The following is a 10,354-nucleotide window of genomic DNA, read 5'->3' as shown; positions in this document are numbered from 1 at the left end:
ATCCAGCGATTCCTCTCCTGGGTATCAAGTCTGAAGAAAAAAACCCCACTAATTTGAAAAGATATTTGCACTCCTATGTTTATTGCAGCATTATTTACAGTAGTCAAAATATGAAAACAACCTAAGTGTCCATTGATGAGTAAATGGATAAAGAAGATGTGATATTTATAAACAGTAGAATACTACTAGGTTATAAAAAAGACTGAAATCTTGCCATTTACTTCAACATGGATGGAGCTTGAGGGTATTATGCTCAGTGAAATAAGTCAGACAGAGAAAGAAAAATACCACATGATTTTACTTATATGTGGAATCTAAAAAACAAAACAAACAAACAAAACCCAGACTCATAGATACAGAAAACAAATTGGTAGCTGCCAGAGGGAAGGGAATGGGGGTGGGGTGAAATGGGTAAAGGGGGTAGGTACAAGCTTCCAATTATAAAATAAATGTTGTGGGGATATGAAGTACAGCATGAGGAATATAGTCAATAATATTGTAATCACTTTGTATGGTGACAGATGGTAGGTAGACTTATTTGGTAATCATTTCACAATATCTACAAGTATTGGATCACTATGTTTACACCTGAAACTAATATAATATTGAATGTCAAATATATAAATATATACATACATATATAAGTGTATGTGTGTGTGTATATGTGTATATATATACATATATAGATGTATATATGTATATAGATGGCTTTCTTGGGCTTTTGTCTCAGTGACTACTACACTGGAAATCAGGTAGAGTCCCCCCACGCCACATGGCTCTTTTTTTTCACCCATCAATATGAATTCACAATCCCACCCCAGGGGTTAAGCCTACTCCTTCCAAGCCACCATTTGCTTAGAAGAGCCTGGATTTTCCCAAAATGAAAAATACTGAAATTTTAAGAATTCAGGTTCACAGAAAGAACAGGTATGGGCCTGAGGCTTGTCCTCTTGCCTAGGGGTGAAGAGCTAAAATCTTCACACATTCTTCACACATTGAAGATTAGCTTTGAGTGTCATGATTTGGGGCAAAGCCAATAGGTCTTACTGTCAAGGAAATCCGCATGCCACTCTTCTTCAACTTTGAACTGAGCAAGTTGGGCAAGTTGCCAAACCTTGATAAGCCTCCATTTCTTAATCTTTAGAAAGAGAATAAGACTTCTTGGTCTTCAGGATGGTTGTGAAGAGGAACTAAGTTTGCTTGGCAAAGTAGGTATAAGATGATGCCTGGTCTACACCTATTGGTTTTCTTTACCCTTCCTCATAAATACCTCATTTCACTGTGAAGAATGGGAAGAGCTTTAAGACAGAGTGAAGTGGTTAAAGTTGCCATAGGTCTGGGCATTGTGAACCCAAGTCCCATACATATTGCCAATAGTCATTGAAAGAATATCTCTGTTTTTCCAACCTCTCCTCCTTCCTCCAAACATCCGTAGTTTATTTGTGAACTTCTTGCACTGGTGTTAGGTGTTTGTGGAGAGAGAAACGAGGAGAAAGGTAAATGGTCAGTTCTTGGCTTGGAAAACCTACTGTACTCTCGTATCCAAAACTGACCTTGTAGTACAGCTTCTAGAATCAGGCTGTGTTTTGGAACATGAGTCCAAGCTGAAGGGGGAAACTCAAGTGCTAGAACCAATCAGATCTGACTGAGGGAACCATGACTTTTTCCCTCTCTGTCGGAGGCAAGCTATCTGGCTATCTTCAAAAAAGTATTATTCTAGGGGCTTCCCTGGTGGCGCAGTGGTTGAGAGTCCGCCTGCCGATGCAGGGGACACGGGTTCGTGCCCCGGTCCGGGAAGATCCCACATGCCGCGGAGCGGCTGGGCCCGTGAGCCATGGCGGCTGAGCCTGGCGTCCAGAGCCTGTTCTCCGCAACGGGAGAAGCCACAACAGTGAGAGGCCCGCATACTGCAAAAAAAAAAAGAAAAAAAAAAGTATTATTCTAATCTGCATAAATTTACCCAAGTATAGATTATTTTTTTCTCTTTATAGAATCATTTAAATCATGGAAAAAAAATTTTACGTGTTATTTTTTTTTAAGCATAATGTTGGTCCAACAAAATGGAGTGCCAGAATTCTGGTTGCATGTTGACCCTGGCAAGAGCTATTTGTCCAAAATGTGCTGATCACTTGAAATCTCCCTCCTGGTTTGGAGACCCGGTTCCCCGTTTTCCAGTCAGGCTGCTACCACTTCATTTTGGGTGTGCTGAGATCTCATGAGTTTCCTTTATTCAGTGTGTGAAACCCAGTGCCAGGTATATATCAACACATATTTTCAGATTTGTTTCTCCCTTTGCCATTTTTACTTTTATTCAAGGGAGAGAGAGGGAAAGAGTAGAGGAGATGATTAAAAAAATAATGCATGGAGTGAAGAAACTTTGGCCAGGAGTGGAATTTTCATGATTTTTTGGGTTATGGTTAGCTCTATGCCTTTTAGAAAGTGGAAAGACCAAGTAAAAACAAATGCCTGTAAAAAGCTAAAAAAAAAAAAAAAAAATTAAAGAAATTTTGGGAGAAGCTCTTCTAGTACAAGGGCTTTATGGTAGAAATGAGTTGTGCTTTCTAGAATAGTAATAAAACTGTATTTCCAAATGGAATGGAACTGCTGGAATGAGACAGGACTTGGAATGGAAACACCTGGACCCGAGTTCTTGCTTTGCTGATCTATAACAGTGCTTTTCCAGGCAAGTCTCTGGCCATCTTCTTCATTTATAAATGATTGCATCTACCTAAATGACCTTTAATATGATTTCCAACTCAGAAGACTCCATGATCCTAACTGAGGCTTCCTGTCCAAACTCCATGTATAGGGCCTTTTCAGTTCTCTGCTTTATGATTCTGAATGAAGGTCTCACTTCCACTTCACCACTTTCACCACTGTGTGGAAAGGGAGGAGAAAGGTCTGGAAAGGGACTCTGGGTTGTTAACTGCCATCTGGCACAAAGAACAGCTGTGCTACCAGAATTTCTTATTCCTAAAAAAATACGATGTGTGGAAGTGGACAGAGAAAGACCACGGAGTAGAAGGACTGGAGCCTCTGGGATGTTTGCTTTATTTAGCCCCCAACGATTGGCAGCCAGCTGTGACATTATTACTCAGCGCATCTATGTTGCCATTCAAAACATTTGTTGCAAGTGCTCAAAAGCGAACAGTGGGCCTGTGTAGCTCTTGTTTTCTCTCTCTCCTAAGGGGTGGGGAGGGATGCTTACACAACTTGCTTTGAAGAATATTAGTGGTTCGAGTCAGAATCTGGTGATGGTCGGTAGAATTTCTCTAACTCCTCACGTGGTCTCATTTTAAGAAAAATGCTTTCCTCCTTCTGATATAGTTATAGCGTATACCTATTGTCCATCAGAATCATAACTTCAACACCAAGACATAACTACATTTTGGAAAAAGATTTCATAAGAAATAGATCAGTAAGAAGCCAAAGGGGGCTGGGGGGTAGGAGACACATACATCCACATAGGAAAACAGACCTGGAGAATTTAAGCAACCTTTGCGACATGTACAGATTCTTTATACTACACCACACTTCCTCCGGGGCTCAGTTAAATCTTTCAGAAGAGTGAAAGCACTGTTGACGCTCAAAAGCTAAAGTCAGGACTTGGGATAAGGCAGTGTTGTTCTCTAGTTCTGAGAGAAAAAAAGAATCACAGTGCACACCAGGAAAATAATTTTGGAAACTTAGTTAATTGCGAAGGTGATGCTGAGCCAGCTTGTGGCTGGAGACAAAGGAAATATTGTTCACTTCCCATAAATGATTTCCCATATGTAAAGTGAGGCTGGTCCTAGCAGGTGACTTCAGAGATGTGGAAACATTTAATCACATATGAATAAATCTTGCAAACACTTAAAAAAATGCAAAATGTAACCTTTAAAATAAAATCATGGCTGTCACATTTTGAGACTGAAAGCTCTAAAAGCAGAGCTTGTTTATAGCAACCACAAAGGCCAGGGACCTGTGGTTTTATTGGATTTCTCATCCCAAGAAAATATTTACACTTGGAGGAGATGATGTGTTTTTAACTATAAAAGCCATACGTAGAATATTTGTGGAAAACGTTGAAAATAAAAATGTTTTTTCCCTTCAGGCTGGTAAAGTTGACAGTTCTGCTTAAGGCATTAAAAAGTAGGCAAAATAAAGAATTGTGTTCCTTTTAAATGAGTGAAGTTTTAAAAGTCTTAGTGGGGAGGTGTTTGGTTGATTGCCATGAAGGAAAAAAGATCTTTGGGGAGCCTCCTTCTTTCTATTGCCACAAAATTCCTGTCACTAGAGTTATTGGAAGCTCAGATACATGAGAGGGAGAGAAAAGAAAACCACAAGACAGAATGAGAAAAAAATAGCGTAGATATAGCTCAACAGACCATAGGCGAAATGGAATAAATGAACATTGTAGGGAAATAAAGGCAATTTGGGGGAATTTAACAATGTTTGCCATTCAATCATTGACAATCCAATTAAAAAAAAAATTACGGATTTAGGGATCCATTGGTTTGTGGAAAGAAAAACACCGCAGACAAAATATTTGTCTTTTGTATTAGCCATTATGCCATAAAATAAAGTTTTTATTTTAAGCGGAAGCCTCCAGGCTTCTAAATAACAGAGGCAGAAATAAAACAAAAGCTGCAAGCTGGAAAAAGTGATCCAGAAAAGGATGTGGCCACACAAGCTGGTATTTTGTCCTAACAAAAGTAATATCCAAATGCACTAAAATGGAGGGAGCCAGACCTCTGCCTTAATATTCCCTATTGCTTCTCTCACTTTTATAATTTCTGAATGCCTCTCTAAAGAATATAAGGCCAACCCATGACAAAACTATATAAAGAACTTCTCAAACTGTATTGCTGGACTGACATTTAATTGTAGCAAATGTAGCAAATATTGCTTGGAATATAGACATGAATGATCCCAAGAATTCAGTGTTTTTTTGATTATACTGTTGTGAATTTAAAAAAATCACTGATATGATTATATATTTTCTTCTTTCTCTCCAGTTCCTGACACAGAGCTCCTAAAATCCTTGTAGTTTCCTATTCTAACGGGGTGACTCTTGGCGGGCTCCTGGGTGGGGTCTGGTCATGAGAAAGACCAAGCCATGATTAAAAGTTTGGAATTTTCACACACACACATCCCCCAACCCCTGGAGAGGGGAGAGGGCCTGGAAGTGGAGATAATAATCGATCATGCCGGTGTGATGAAGCCTCCATAAAAATCTCTACAGTATGGTGTTTGGAGAGCTTCCAGGTTGGTGAACATGTCCAAGCTGGGATGATGACACATCCAATTCCATGGGGACAAAAGGTCCTGCAATTGGAACCCTTCTGGACCTCACTCTATATATCTCTTCGTCTGGTGGTTCATCTCTATCCTTGATCATAGCCTTTATTATAGAGTACACTGATAAACATAAGTATTGTCTCTCTGAGTCTGTGAGCTGTTCTAACAAGCTATAGAACCCAAGAAGGCGGGTGTGGGAACCCCAATTTATAGCTGGTTGGTCAGAAGTACAGGTGACTATCTGGGATTTTTGACTGGCCTCTGAAATGTGGACCGCCTGTGGGACTGAGCATGTAACTCGTGGAGTCTGATGCCAAGTCTAGGTAGACTGTGTCAGGACTGGGTCAAATTGCCCGTTACCCAGCTGGCATCAGATGCTTGGTGGGTGTGGGAAAACCCTCACATCTGATGTCAGAAGTCTTGTGAGTGTGAGAGTAAAGGAAAACAGTGAGTTTTTCCTAGACAAATGAGATATTTATTTTCACAGTGTTTGTTGGACCACACTGGGACTTGATTGGAATAACAAATGGCAAAAGGCCACAAGTCCAGCAAAAGAGGGGGCACCTAAAGCTTCACGCTAATTGGAACGAGTTAGCAGGGGACATTTTTCCATATGCCCACGTGACTGCTGTTCCGGCTCAATTCCTTGGCCAAATGTGTGTAAACTAGAGCAGGTACTTGTAAAAGTGGGGGAATCCACTTCAGAGAGGTTGTGCTAATGAGAGAAGACATTCATTTACCTGTGTGAGCTGTGGAAAAATATTGCTCCTCTATACCTCATAATTGTACATTTTAACACTTTCTTTAAGTCTGGAGATGGGCCCCTCCCACCAGCCCCCCTCCTACTGCCAAGTTAAATGGACTGAGGAAATTAGCTTCCTTTAGCTGTTATATCTAAAAGAATCCCTGCCCAACCCAGTTTATGGCTGTCTTTATAGCTCTCTGAATGGCAAACTGCTACCTTTTTTTTTTTTTAACATTTTATTTTGAAATAGTTGTAGATCCATAGGCAGTTGCACAGAAATGTACAAGGAGGTCTTGTGCGCCCTTCACCAAGCATCCTGCAATGTTAATGTCTTACATAAGACATTATAGTACAATATTAAAACTAGAAAATTGATATTGTACAATTCCATTATCACCAGTGATACATATCTCATTGTGTGTATGTGTGTGTGTGATTCTATGCAGTAACCACCACCATTATTAGCTACTTTACCATCACCATAAGGGTCCCATCTATCTGCTGTCCCTTTATAGCCAGCATCTATCCCTAACCCCAGGCAGCCCCTAATCGGTTCTTCATTTTATAATTATGTTATTTCACAGAAGTGAACTAAGAGTGGAATTACATGCTATTCAGACTTCTACCTTGCATATATAACAATGTCTTACCCATGACAGTTTTTGATGGAGTGTCAGCTGCGGGCCTAGCACTTTTCTTATTGCTTCGCATATATTGTCTCACTTAATGCTCACAACAGGGTTAAACTAAGAATGCTCACTCGTTTACAGATGGGAAAACTGTGTTCAGAGAGGTAAGTGCATCCAAGCTTACACACCTAGCAAACACTGTGCCGTACTCACATGGGGCCCACGGGTAGACACCCAAGCCCACATACCTCTGCTACTCACTGTTTTAAAAAAGAGAGATCACCTGTAGTTTTAAATACTCAATATTCCAATTTCCTTCCCAATAAAAATCATCAAAGGGAAAGATAATCAACATCTTCTTTATTGTCAAAGTACATGTCAGATAGAGGGAAAATTATTGTCTGGGCATGGGTTGAAAATGGATGAAAATAATGGCCTAAGAGCTACACAAATTTCGGGCCTTTGGATGCCACCTTTAACATTTTTTCTGTAGCTTTGTAATACCTGCATTACTACTTACTTTACATGGACTTATCTTCTTTTTTTTTTAAGTTAAAAATGTAGTTATAAAGAAAAACTTATATCATGGTGCTGTATGGAAAACTAGCATCATGTATTGTAAGTAAAACGTAACCAAAAAAATATATAATGAAAACATGGCAACTTTATTAAGTTTTAGCTCCCTCCATTTTTGGATTTCCTCCCTCAGTTTCTAGCCCCTCTTCTCCCTCAAGCTCCTTTCTCTCTGTCCCACTACACAGGAAGGACAGAGGTTTTCTGTTTGAATTCTCTTAAGCGTATCCTCAGGGTAAACATCTTGAACAATGAATGGCACTCTGGTTCACTTCCCTTCTTTCATGTTTTGACTCTTTCCCAGTTGCTACCCACTCTTGCATCATCTTCAGTGCCTTTAAAAAGTTGTATTTGGTGTTAAGAGTTTGCGACTGAAATTTGCAAAAGGATAATTCTGATGCAAGCTACTCTGTCATGATCAGAAGCTAGAACTGTTTTATTATAGTTAGAAATAGATTTCTGTGTTTTTGTTTGTTTGCTGGTTTGTGTGCATAGTATCTATCTCTTCCATGAAACTCTAAGCACAGGAAATGAATGTTATAAAAAGAGGTCCTCAGGAAAAATTCTCATTTGTCACAAGCTCCTTCTTACTGACCTTAACTGTCTTGGCCTATTTTAATGGCTTCACCTTGATTTCAGGAGTAATATTAATAAATTGCTCATTCTTTATATCCATTTTGATTATTATATATGAAGGTTATAATGCAAGAAATCTTTAATCAGAATGCAACAACAGAGACTTCCCTGGTGGTCCAGTGGTAAAGAATCCACCTTCCAATGCACGGGACATGGGTTCTATCCCTCGTCAGGGAACTAAGATCCTACATGCCACAGGGCAACTAAGCTCTTGCACCACAACTACTGAGCTTGCGTGCCTCAAACTAGAGCCCACGCGCCCTAGAACTCGTGCGCCGAAACTAGAGAGGGAAAACCCACACGCCATGGTTAGAGAGAAGCCCGAGCGCCGCAACGAAAAATCCTGCATGCCTCAACAAAGATCCCACATGCTGCAACTAAGACCCGACGCAGCCAAAAATAAATAAATAAATCTTAAAAAAAAAGAATGCAACAACATAAAACACCCATGAAATGAGGCTAGAATAATAATCTTTTATAATCACTTAAAGTGAGCAAAGTATATTTGAGCTCTAAATGTTATGAACAGAAACATGAGTTGAAGGCTGGTGTTGTCCAAGGAAAGGGGATCCCAAATAGAAGGACTGTGGGTCCAGTATGGTGTTACCTTCTGGAAGACAGGGAGAAGGGCTTCCTGGTCAGAGGCTGAGATGCCCCACACCGTTAGTACTTCACAACGGCCGGGTGGATCTTTGCGCAAGCTACTCTAAGACCCAGAAGTTTCACAGACAACTTTTCAGGTGGAGTTCTCTGAGGAACAGCCTTACTGTCTGCTCCCTGAGCCTAAATCCTAAATCCACTTCAGCCAGTGGTCTCAGAGGGTTCCTTTCTCCCTTGGTGAGCTCACAGGCAAACAGAGCAGAAGTAGTATTGGTTATATTCTTTCTCCCTTCCTAACCATCTCTTTTCTCTACTCTGAATCTATAAGGAATTGAGGGGTGGGAAGGGGTGGCAATAATACGTTTAGGAAAACTACAGGTAACTCTCTACTTACTCTTTGATTCTTCCCTGAGTAACTCGGAGTAAAAATGGGATGCTTTTAAAACAAAGTTGGGGCGCTTTAATTAGTAGATTGGAAAATGATTCAAACCCTGACAGTATGTTCAGGGACTGACTTGTTGGGTTGGTTCACTTGTTTCCTCATAGGGTTTAGCATGGTGGCTGACTTATTGTAAATGCTGACTATTATTCATTTGGTAAATGAATCAATGAATTTAGGGACAAAATATACCAAATGAGCTTTGGTATATTATCTTAGCTTGCATGGTTAAGGCAACCCCTGTTCTCAGAAAAGTTATAAATCGATGGGGAAGTCAGACAGCTAATAAAATACCATGAGTGTTATGATAAGAGGTACACAAGGTACAAGGGAACATGGGGCAGGGGGACCTAGCTTGTTTGGGGGAACGTGTCCTTAAAAAAGTAACTTTCAGCTGGCCAATCAAAGAGGAGTAAGAGTTAGCCCAGATAAAATGAGAAAAAGTTCCCAGCAGAGAAGGCACCATTTGCCAAGAATGAGCGTGGAGAAAGAGCTTGAAGCATGGTAGACTTGGAAAGCTGAAAAAGGCTAAAAGAGCTTATGTGAGGAACACTGGTGTGAATGTGCAGGGAAGGGAGGCGGCAACCAGGTCACACAGGCTTTGTATAGATCAACAAGTTTGAACTTCCGGGCAGAGGACAATCTCCGAACAATGTGTATTTTATTTATTTATTTATTTATTTTGCGGTACGCGGGCCTCTCACTGTGGTGGCCTCTTCCGTTGCAGAGCACAGGCTCCGGACGCGCAGGCTCAGCGGCCATGGCTCACGGGCCCAGCCGCTCCGCGGCATGTGGGATCTTCCCGGACGGGGGCACGAACCCATGTCCCCTGCATCGGCAGGCAGACTCTCAACCACTGCGCCACCAGGGAAGCCCAAATGTGTATTTTAGAAAGATGGCTCAGGCTGCAGTAGAATCTGTTGGTTGGGAGTCCATTTGGACGTTTCCAGACTTAAGAGGATTTCCACTGCCTTTGCATAGAGAAGAGGCCGCAGGGATTAAGGGAAATTGACATATGTAAGACATATCAATGAGTTAGAGTCAACAGTGTTTGGACGTGGGCTGCACGTGGCAGGAAGGAGAGGAAGACAAGAGAAAGGCTCAGGATGGTATCTAGGCCGTGCAGTGGTCTTGGATTGAGGATCTAAGAGAGAGGTCTGTGCAGGTTCTTCTAGACCGTCCATCCCATGCCACACAAAAGGCTGTGCTTGCTCTCCAACGTAGCTCATCTAAAATAATTTGATGATCACCAAAATTGTTCTCTTTCAATCTGATTTTCCATTTTATTTGGCTCAATTCCACTCTTTGATGCTTCCTTTCCAGATTGCGGGTCTCCAATGCATTGCTTTTTTCACTGTGGGAAGAAAATGCTTCTGAAGTCCCAAACCAATCCCCGAAGCAACATGAACAATCAAAGACGCTCTCAAACGCACAAACCTTCACGGGATTTAG

Source organism: Grampus griseus (assembly GCF_964374135.1).
Source record: "Grampus griseus genome assembly, chromosome: 4".
NCBI lineage: Eukaryota > Metazoa > Chordata > Mammalia > Artiodactyla > Delphinidae > Grampus > Grampus griseus.
Note: the sequence above shows the minus strand (reverse complement) of the source record.